This window comes from Rhinolophus hipposideros (genome assembly GCF_964194185.1).
Source record: "Rhinolophus hipposideros genome assembly, chromosome: 23".
In the NCBI taxonomy this organism is placed as follows: Eukaryota; Metazoa; Chordata; class Mammalia; order Chiroptera; family Rhinolophidae; genus Rhinolophus; species Rhinolophus hipposideros.
This window is the reverse complement of record NC_138069.1, coordinates 3,773,256-3,782,502: the sequence shown is the minus strand read 5'-3', so window position 1 is coordinate 3,782,502 and position 9,247 is coordinate 3,773,256. Positions and strand designations below refer to the sequence as shown.

The 9,247-nt window shown below is 52.5% G+C and overlaps 1 protein-coding gene across 5 annotated transcripts in view; it reads left to right on the top strand.

Annotated features, from left to right (window-relative positions):
• Positions 1-3,444: 3,444 nt before the first annotated feature.
• The window catches only part of RASGEF1C (RasGEF domain family member 1C), a 100,947-nt gene continuing 95,144 nt past the window's right edge, over positions 3,445-9,247 (top strand). For 4 of the 5 annotated variants that reach the window (XM_081035587.1, XM_081035585.1, XM_081035582.1 and 1 more), the window contains exon 1: positions 3,445-3,555. The gene's annotated coding sequence lies outside the window, so the exon portion shown is untranslated. The remainder of the gene's footprint in view (positions 3,556-9,247) is intronic. The other variant, XM_081035584.1, reaches the window with a different exon arrangement.

The following is a 9,247-nucleotide window of genomic DNA, read 5'->3' as shown; positions in this document are numbered from 1 at the left end:
TACAACGGACCCTGTGGCTTCTATTAGGTTGGTGCAAAAGTAATTGCGGTTTAAAAGGTTAACAATTGCAAAAACCACAATTACTTTTGCACCAACCTAATAAATAACAGAAACTTACCTCTCATTGTTCTAGAGGCTGAAAGGCTGAGGTCAGGGCCAGCACAGCTGGGTTCTGGTGAGAACCATCTTCCAGATTGCAGACGGCTGCCTCGTCGCTGTATCCTCACCTGGTGGAAGGGGTGAGGGAGCTCTCTGGGGTCCCACTTATAAGGGCACTAGTCCCATTCATGGGGCTCCACCCTCATGACCTGAGCATCTCCCACAGGCCCCACCTCCTAACACCGTAACCTTGGGGCGTAGGATGTCAGCATGTGAATTCGGGAAGACACAACATTCAGTCCGTAACTGGCCCCGCCACAGTGACTGGCTGTGTCGTGACTTTCTCCTGGAGCTTCACCTTTTTAATAAGTTTGAAGAATTTTCACCAGACCCCAGAATGTGCAAGTTATGGATTGCACCAATAAGATGCACTGGCCAGAGTCCAAAATTCTGTCTTCACGTTCCTCTGATTGTATCGGTGATACTGCCCAGCAGCCCTGCTCGGGGTCAGGCTCCTTCCTTCCTGAGTCACCTGCTCTGGCTGTGCAAAGAGATGGGGCAGAGGCACTGCCTGGGCCGCTCAGGCTCTGGACGCTGTCTGAGTGCAGCAGCTGGTGCCCCAGGGCCCCTTCCTTCACCCACGAGGCCCCACAACAGACTCTGTACCCACAAGTCCAGCTGCCTCCAGGCACCCTCCAAATATCCCTGTTGCCCCCAGTCTCAGCAGGTCTGCCGTTCACTCTGACCGGACCCCCCGCCTCTCACTTCTCACATTCTCCCCGTCTTCCCACCACCTAGTCCCGCAGCTTCTCTCCAGCAACAGCCCTCAGGGGTGCTCCTGCCCAGGTCTGTTCACCCACCCTGGTAGCTCCCTGTCCTCGTCGGCTGTCCCCTGTCCATCGCCCCTCCCTCCCAGCCTCCTTCAGTGCAGCCACTCCGGGCATGGCCTTCTCAGTGAACACTGGGCTGGTGGGCAAACTCGGGTGGTCCCAAGGTCTTAAGTCTTAGCCCAAAGCCCACGTGTCCAGAAGGGCCTTTCCTGAACCCTGTTGTGTCAGCCACCTCACCCTACATCAGTGACTTCCTGGCACCTGTGCTCTCTGAAGTGATTCTCTTCATTATTTTTCTGTGCGTGGTTAGTTTCCAGTATCCCTTCTCTAAACTGCGGACTTCAAGGGGGCAGGAACCCCCGTCCTACTTGCTACAGTTTTCCAGCCATCAGCACGGTGCTTGGCATACACAGGCCCTCAGGAAATGACCCCCAAAAGGGTGTTTCGGGGTGGGGGTGGGCCAAACTGACAGCTCCCAAGTTGACTCACCCTCTGACCCAGTGTACTCCAGACAATGTGGGTTTCAGCCCCTGGGAGTGGGAAGGCAGGCTGGGGTGGGGCTGGCAAAGGGCCTTGCTGGACAGTGTGCTCCCTGGTGGGCTGGGGAGGGGTCACGGTGAATACAGTCCTGTGCTGGGCCAGACCTCTCCCAGGGCCCAGCCAGTGGCCCTCAAAGCTGGGCTGGCTCAGAGCAGAACTCCACGTGGGCCTCATGAGGTGACCACAGCTAACCTGTCCTCCATGTTCTCCATGCCACAGGAGCCCTCAGGGACACAGCCCTTTGCCCTCGTCACAGGGCAGCCCAGTTGGGACATGAGCTGTGGCCACGTCCTCCCTCAGGTTCCAGCTGCACTGCTAAGCGCTGTCCCAACTCTAAGCACCCATCCCACACTTGGCATGGCAATCGTGCCTCAGTAGCCCGTGGGCCTTTGCTCACAGAGGGAGTGGAGGGTGGAGAGAGACTGCCCTGCTCCCCAGAGCCACACTTGGTCAGGAGGCCCCACAGTGCTGCTCAGGGCACAGGGGGGTGGCCACCTCTTCCAAGTTCTCTTCTGCAGCCTTCTCTCCTGAGAGCACTCTGGGCCTGGGCCTGGCCTGAGGGTGAGGGACTGGGGTAAGGCGCCAGTGCCTGCCCCTGACTCAGGCACGTCTATCTACCTGTCGCCCCTTTCCCTTCACCAGCTTGTGCCTGGACATTGCTGTCCGGCATCACCCTCTCTGGGGCCAATCTTTGGACCTGGCCAATCTCAAGGCCCTAGTGCCTCCCTGCCCAGCCCACCCAAGCCACATTGGCCCTAATACATCTTTGTGCCCCAGCCACGTGCCTGCTTGCCCCAGGCCTTAGTTTCCCCAGCTGTGAAAGCCATGGCTATAGTCTACTGGTTTTACTTGGCCAGTCTTCTAGAAACAGCCCTTGGGGCATGCTTAGAGCAGTGCCCTTCATCTCCACTCTAGGGAGCCCACACCCAGGCCTGTTGTCCTCACCCTCCAGGTCTGCAGAAATGGCCTGAGCTGGGCTCCGCAGAACCCGGGTGCGGCCTCTCTGGGCTGTCACTGCAATTCTCAGGCAGGCGTGCTCTTTCTGTTGTCAACCACAGGCTGCTGGGGACCATTCTGCTACAGAGATCTTGGAAGACAGGGCGGGTGGATTCCTATGCATATTGTGGAAAGCCGCAAACTTGGCTCTTTGTGCTTCATGAGCCAGTCCTTTTTGCTTAAGCTGGTTGGGATGGATTTCCTGCCACATCTCATGGGGCAGTTCCTGACTGAAGCAGAGGACATATGTCCTCACCTCTATGCTGGGACAAACCGGGAAACTTACAATGTCCGGTGGAGAGAGTTGAAGAAGGTCGCCAGACACTGTCCAGGCCCCCCACCATTCTAAACATGAAACAGTTCACCGTTATCCTCCTAGCTCCCCCCCGCCCCCACCCAGTGTCTTCAGAGAGGTGACCCACTCTCCCTGCAGGCCAGCTCCTGGGCCTGCCCTCTCTCCCTCCCCCACGGAGGGCACTGGGTAGTGGGGGTCGAGTGCAGTTTCCCTGACCCCTGGATGCCTGCCTTGTGCCCACAGGACTCAGGGACACAGACAAATCACAGTTCTGTGACCATGGCAGAAAGAGAGCCCAGAGGAGCGGCCCGAGCCCAGCCTTGAGGAAAGGGGGTGACCCGGGTATTAGGATGCCAGGGGTTGGCCAGGAAAGAGAATCGGTGGGGGGTCAGTTTGGTTGCAGAGTAGGGCCGGAGCTGCGCTCAGGGGGCAGCGTGTGATGCTCTTTGTGGGTTGTGGCAGCGGGGGTGGGAGGCGAGCGGCAGCCAAGGCCCTGAACGCAGGGAGCTTGACCTTGACCCTGAGTCCTGGAGCAGAGCAAAGTCGGGGGGCAGGGCCGCCAGGCTCTGAGAGGCCGCAGGAGCGGCGCGGGAAGGGAGCCGCAACCCCACCGCAGCCGCGCTCCCCAGCGCGGCCGCCAGGGGGCGCTGCACCGCTCGCTCCGGGCCCGGCCGCCAGCGCAGGGCTGGCTGCGCCCCGGAGCCGCGGGCGGCGGGCGGCCCCAGGTCCGCTGGCGGCGGGCACAGTGGGCGCTGCCCACGGGCCGGGCCCGGGAGCCGGGCGCGCCGGGAGCCGGTGAGTGGGGGCGCTGCCGGCGGGACGCGGGCGCTGCGGGCCGGGGTGGGGCGGCAGCGGCAGCGGCAGCGGCAGCGGCGGGCGCGGAGCCGGAAGGTTGGGACGCGGAGGTGCGGGGCGGCGGGCCGGTAGGGAAGGACTGCGGGCGGCCGGGCCTCTGTGCGAGGACGCGGCCTGACTCGGGGCACAGGTGCCCGCGTGGTGACGAGGCGCGTGGCCGACCGGCCGGCAGGAAGGGGCTGCGGGGCGTGCCCGGAGGGGCGCGGGCACGGGCGCCGGGAGGTGGCGGGCAGGGAACCGGCGGAGGGTCCTCCGACCGCCGCGGGGAAACCGGATCTGCGAGCCCCCGCGGCTCCACTGGGCGCCAGGAGCCGGCTTCGTCAGGCACTCGGGTGGCAGGAAGAGCCAGCCTGGACCCAAGGCCTGCACCGCGCGCTAGACCTCAGTTTCTTGGTCTCTGAAATGGGACCAGCATGGTGGGTGCTTGTGAAGAAGGGGAAGAGCCATGTCCGTGCGGGAAGAGGGTGCTGTTGTCTCTGAAGCTGTGATCAGATTCAGAAAAGGACCGATACTACCATCAGAGAGCGTGGGGGACAAGGGGTCAGCGCGGGATTGTGGGTGTGGCCCCACTCAGTGACAGTGGGCAGGGTCAGGGGACTGTAGTCCATTCTTGTTTGTGGTCAGGTGAGGAAAGGGAGGCCTGGAGGGGATGCTTCCGACCCTGTCCCATACTCAGCAGGGGGGCAGTGTGGCAAGAACAGACATGGCAGCTTGGGGTGGTGGAGGGGCTCACCCTAACCCCTTTCCTCCTGTCTCCTGGCAGTGGTGAGGCAAGTGTTCTGCTCAGCTTCAGGAGCCAGAGATGCACCTTGGGAAGATTTACCTGCCGGGCAGGTGCTGTGCCCTCTCTCACAGTTGAAGTTAACGGAGGCTTAGAGAGGTGACAGGACTTGTTCAAGGTCTCAGGACCATGAAGTGGCAAAGCTGAGGTTTCAACAAGTGGTAGGACTGGCTCCAAAAGCCATACTCCAGCCACTGTGCCAGAGAGGCCTGCAGCTGTCCACTCACTCACCCAGAGTATTCATTCAGCTCCTACTGCGTGTGCTCTGCTCCTGGCTCCAGCAAATGCTTACAAGCAGATGTGGGAGAGGGAAGCTGAGCAAGTGGTCAGAAGAAAAACCGAGGTCATGGCAGAGGATAAGTGCCAGGAAGAAAATAAAACAGAGTAATTGGGGTGGAGAGAGACTGGGGTCGGGGCAGAGCCTTAGCCTGCTCAGGGAGGGTGGCTTTTATCAGTGACCACTGGCTAGGATGTGAATGGAAGGGCGGAGCCCACTGTAAAGGCCTGAGGGAACAGCAGGTATGTGGCCCCTAAGGCAGACACAGGTGATGAGTGGGAAGAGCTGCAGCAGAGCCAGGGAGGGGAGCTATGGGGGTTGGATTTTCCCCTGGAGCAGTGGAAGTCTGCAGAGGGTTTAGAGTTTGAGAATTGAAAGGAAGGAGAGGATTAGGGGGTGAGGGGTTGGCAGGAGAGGGAGATGGGAGGAGGCTGCTGGAGTTGGTCAGGGATTTTCCAGAAGGAGTCAACAGGCTGCCCCATATGGGGCCCACCCCACAGGGCTGCAGGCACAGGGATGCTTCCTCCATCCTGGCAGGTCCTGGAGGGCGGTGAGGGTGGGCTGCAGCCCTGCCCATCTCCCTGTGTCCTCCCAGGGGCGTCACCAGCCCTCTCCACCCTCCCTGTGCACAGAGTTTGCAGAGATAAGACTGGATGCTGAGTGTTTGGCTGGTCTCTGCATTATTTTCACATATTCCCATAAATATTTTAGGATTGTTCCAGCTCTCACTTATGCTTTGACCCAGACCTAGGGTCAGCCGTTCCTGCAAGAAGCCATGGTGCCTTTTAGTGAGGGGTGGGTTTGAGAAGCCAGGATCTGGGCATTGGATTTGCTCATTGCTACCTTGGTGACATTGCCTCCAGGCCTTCTCAGTAGACTGAGCCCAGAAAACTTTTTTTCTTTTACTGAAATTTAATATCTCCATCTCCTTTCTCCCACAGTAAGAGCCTGGTTCCCCAAAACATCAACATACTTAATCATTTGCTTAGTCCTAGAATGCACCCAAAATAATTTATGAATCACTACATCCAAATCACTACCAACCCAACATACTAGGTCAAGTTCAGGATTTCTGTGGGTGTGTAGTCAGCACTGTGTGAACATGTTACCAGTTAATATTCCAGTTTAATAATCCATCTGTTTGCACACATTTTAGTTATTTTGTTTTAATTTTTATGATAATTTCACTTTTTGAAAAAAGTCCCTGTCTCTTCCTCCTTATTCCCACAGTGTGAGTAACCGTTTGAAATCTGGTTGATCTGTCCTGGGTTTCTTTGCAAAACAAGCCATTTATGCACTATCACAAAAGTTAGCATATATATCTACTTTGCACCTTGCTTAAAAATATTCCCTTGCCAGTTCCTAGAGACTTTCCTTGTTCTTTTTACAGCCACTGTACAGTCATACCATACTTATTCACCTGTGTCCTATGGGTGGACACTTGGCTTCTCCCAGGCTTTCGTTATTAAAAATAATGGAATAATGGATAGCCTTGCAAATAGGTTGCTTGTATTTGTGGAAGTGTATCTTAAAGTCTTGGAAGTAGGAGTAAATCTGTACTTATTTTGTCGGCTGTTCCCAAATTCCTCCTCTCCCAAATTTTACACTCCTACCAGTAACGTATGACAGTGTCTGTTTCCCCCTCGGCCTCACTGATCTGAGGGCCAGAAAAGAGTATTTAAATGCATTTTACTTTACATTTCTATTTTATGAGTGAAATTAGACATCTTTTCATATGTTTATAAGTCATTTGATTTATCTTTTTCTGTGCATTGCCTGTCCATATATTTTGCCCATTTCCTATTGGATTTTTGGTGTTTTTTTCCCTCTTGGATTTAAAAGTTTATTTAAAATACATATTAGAGAGATTATTAGTGTTTTATCTTTGTTATATTACAAATGTTTCTCCCAGTATTTTTTCCTTTGTGTGTGGTGGATAGTGGGTTTTGCCATTAAAAGCTTTCCATTTTTATGCCATTGATTTAATCACTCTTGTATTGTAGATTTTGAATCCTAGTTAGAAAGCCTTTCTCATACTTAATTGTAATGAATTTACCCATTTTTAAAAAACGTTTGTTTGGTTTTATACTTAGTTTATGGATCCAATTTAATCTTTTTCCAACTGTCTAGCCCTCTATCCCAGCATGATTGATTTAAGAGGCCATCTCTTCTTCATTGATCTGAAATGCACCCCTATCAGTTAGACTTGTTTCTGGACTTTCTAGTCTGTCTCACAGCCCTGTCTCTTCTCTTGGTGGGAATTAAGGAAGTGTGTGTGTGTGTGTGTGTGTGTGTGTGTGTGTGTGTGTGTGTGTTCAGGGGTTTCCTAGCTACGTCAGCATGCTGCTGGTGTCTTTTCTGGGGATCATGTTAAATTTATAGATGACTTCAGGACAGGTGACATTGGTGTGAAGCTGAGTCATCTTATTCACAAACCAGGAATGTCTTCCTGTGTGTTCAAAACTACTTGGTCTTTTATTTGTTCAAGATTACTTTCAAGAGCATTTTGAAGTTTTCCTCACATTTCTGGTATAAGTTTATTCATGAATATTTTACCTTGTTTGTTACTATTATAACTGTTTGTTCTTCCATTATATCTTGTAACAAGTTATTGTTTGTGTGTATGTTATTATATCTATCCACCACACTAAATTTATTTTGTTGTTAGCTTTATCAACAAAATTGCTTGCTGCTGCTTCCAGATAGTTCAGTTATTCTGTCATCTGCAAATTGAGTAGTTTAACTTCTTCTTTAATGATTGTTATGCATCTAATTGCTTTCTCTAATCTTATTAAATTGGCTGAATACCTCCAATTCAATATTAAGTACTGGATATTATCGGCATCCTTACCTTGTTCCTGAATTTAGTAAAATGGCCTCTAGTACTTCTCCCGTGAAGAAAGATGCTTTATCTTCCCATCCATTTAGTCAGTGGCTTCTTAAAATCAGGAATGGGTGTTGACCTTTGTTGAAGATATGGAGATAATTCTGTGATAGTTCTCCTTATGCTGTTAACAAGATGAATCATACGGTACTAATGGATTTCCTAATATCAGGTCCAGGATGAGAGTGAGGCAAACAGTAGGACACAAAATTTGTTAATGTGAATATTAAGCCATCCTTGCATTCCTGAAATAGAAACCACTTGGGCATGATATACTGTTTTAATATGGTTGTATTAGCTATCGATTTCTATGTAACAAGTGACCATATATTTAGTGGCTTAAAACAGCCCACGTGTATTACCTCATAGTTTCTGTGGATCCAAAGTCTGGGCACAGCTTAGCTGGGTTCCTGCTGGGGTGGGCCAGGACCAGGCCCTCATCTAGAGGCTCAGCTAGAAATGGATTTGCTTTTCCATTCATGTGGTTGTGGGCAGCATTCAAGTCTTTGCAGTTTCAGGACTGAGAGCTGAAGTGTTTTGCTGGTGGTTGGCTGGAGTCTGCCCTCGGCTTCTGGAGGCTGCAGCAGTTCCTAGGGACCACTGCTGTTCCTTGCCATGTGGCTTCCCCAGCGTGGCCTCTGACTCCATCAGGCCAGCAGAGAGTCTCTAGAGTAAATCTGCTAGCAAGACAGTCTCATATAATAGAATCTCAGAAATGACATCCCATCACCTTTGCCATATTCTGTGGGTTAGAGGAAAGTCATAGGTCCATCTTCACTCAAGGGCATGAGCACGAGGCACAGGGATCCTGGGCTCTCCAGCATCTGTCCCACACAGCGGTGCTGGATTAACATCAGTTTGCCTAAAGCATTTAAGAGTAAGTTGATGGAATCACACCCTTCCCCTAAATGTGCCTACATGTCCTTAGAATGAGGACAATCTCCTACAAAACCTCCATTGGATGTCACATGCAAGAAACAACATTAACACAGGATTGTGTTCTCATATACACTCCATATGCAACTTTCAGCAGTTGCCCCAGTCATGTCCCTTTTGGCCTTACTTTTACACCCAGTATCCACTCAGTGATCCAGCATCATGCTTGTTTGTTGGGTCTTTTAGACTTTTCATTTACAACAGTCCCTCCACATTTTTTGTTCATTGTTCCTGACATTGTTTTAAAGGCTGTACATCAACTTTCTCCCTTAATATGGACATGTTGGACTCTTCCCTCAAAACCGAATTCAGGCTAAGTTTTGGGTTGAAGCTGTTTTAAAATTACAGACTGGGATACGCCTCTAGGAAGAGAAGTCTACCCACCTTTCACCTGTCCATCCCATGCCCTCCTGCAGGCCAGGGCATCTGCCAGCAGCGATGGGGTAGGAGGTGTTGTGACGGGGCATGGCTGGGGCTGAAGGCTTTACCTGGTGTCTTATGATACCCCTGGACTCAGTTTCCTTACCACCCTCCAGGCATCCTTCCTGATCCCCTTCCTGTCACTGTCACTGTGCCTCCCAGGGATGCTTCCTACTCCCCCAGCCTCTGGGCCTGGGCCTGTGAGCGTGGCTCTGTCCCAGGACTTCCCTTTTCAGCAAAGATGCCCACCATGCCTATTTCACACAGGCCCCAAAGACTGCTCAGTGAAGCAGAAGTAGCAACAGCTGAGGTGGGGTTTGAACCCACTGCCTCC